We start from the raw sequence: 1,875 nt of genomic DNA on the forward strand, positions 1-1,875 counted from the left end.
CACAAGAGAGTAGAGGGGGAGAAACATCATAAGATCCAACTATAATCGCAAAGCTCACGATACATCAAAATTGTGCCATAGAGAGAACACGAGAGAGAGAGAGAGAGAGATCAAACACATAGCTACTGGTACATACCCTCAGCCCCGAGGGTGAACTACTCCCTCCTCATCATGGGGAGCGCCGGGATGATGAAGATGACGACCGATGAGGGATCCCCCCCTCCGGCAGGGTGCCGGAACAAGCTCCCGAGAGGTTTTTGGTGGCTACACAGGCTTGCGGCGGCGGAACTCCCGATCTATCTTCTTTTTCGATGTTTTTAGGGTACGTAGGCTTATATAGGCGAAAGAAGTCAGTCGGGGGAGCCTCGAGGGCTCACGAGAGGGTAGGGCGCGCCCCCCTGTCTTGTGGCCTCCTCGATGATCCCCTGGCTTGCACTCCAAGTTCCTGGGATTGGTTCTGTTCCAAAAATAACTTTGCCGAAGGTTTCATTCCGTTTGGACTTCGTTTGATATTCCTTTTATTCGAAATACTGAAACAGGCAATAAAACAGCAATATGGGCTGGGCCTCCGGTTAATAGGTTAGTCCCAAAAATGATATAAATGTGTAAAATAAAGCCCATAAACATCCAAAAGGGGTAATATAATAGCATGGAACAATAAAAAATTATAGATACGTTGGAGACGTATCACCCCCCCCCCCTCCACAGTTACACACCTCGGTCATATCATCATAGTGCTTAGGCGAAGCCCTGCGCCAGTAACTTCATCATCACCGTCACCACGCCATCGTGCTGACGAAACTCTCCCTCGGCCTCAACTGGATCAAGAGTACGAGGGACGTCCCCGAGCTGAACGTGTGCTGATCGCGGAGGTGCTAAGATCGGTCGGATCATGAAGACGTACGACTACATCAACCACGTTGTCATAACACTTCTGCTTTCGGTCTACAAGGGTACGTTGACACACTCTCCCCTCTGTTGCTATGCATCACATAGATAGATCTTGTGTGATCGTAGGATTTTTTTTGAAATTACTGCGTTCCCCAACACAAACACCTTGAAAACTGTAGTAGCAAGCTTGGCCGTGGCTTTCTTTTTGAATTTTTGACCATGGCTTTGAGACATGTGCTTTCGGACATCCAGAGGTACTCGTCCCACAAATCTGCAGCCTTGTCATAGGCAAGCATCTTCAATGTAGTTGTGCACTTATGGTAATTAGCGAATCTAATGTTTCCAACGGCATCCTTCTTTGAAATGTAGTTATCATAGGCCCAGACACCATTGTAAAGTTGATCGAACATAGTTTGCCTCATTCAGAATTGACAGTGGACAAAAGGACTTGAATAGCATAGGGACAAATTAGTCGTCCATCAACATCATATGCCCCCGTGCCCTATTCTGATTCATCACTCGAGGCACCCATGATTGATCCCTTGAAAATGAGAACATATTCCTCCGCACTTTAGACATCGTTAGTAACCACAAGTATTATCGTCCTTTCATCCCCATATTCGTCCTCATCCGACAGTGCCAAATCCATGACCCGGCGCAAAAGTACTCCACGGCCAGATCTATCGTGTTTGCTTCAAGTAAACAACAAAAATGACAATAAGTTTGACTATGGCATTTGGCTGAACACTTGCCGACTGTGGTGTCCGCCATGGACGACAATGTGCTGGGGCAGAGGGTACCTGGGCAGCGGCCAGACCAGCGGTGAAAGGGATGCGTAGGCAGGTCGGGGTTGGTGCCCGGGTGGAGTGGCAAAAATCCGACAAGGCCTGGGCAGTGGAGCGGGTGGTACAACGGCAGCGATCTCGGACTACGTGGATAGAAAGCAAGGGTGGAGGGAAAGGGTGAGAAAAGAAGCTTTGGGGT

Source organism: Triticum dicoccoides, chromosome 2B (genome assembly GCF_002162155.2).
Source record: "Triticum dicoccoides isolate Atlit2015 ecotype Zavitan chromosome 2B, WEW_v2.0, whole genome shotgun sequence".
NCBI lineage: Eukaryota > Viridiplantae > Streptophyta > Magnoliopsida > Poales > Poaceae > Triticum > Triticum dicoccoides.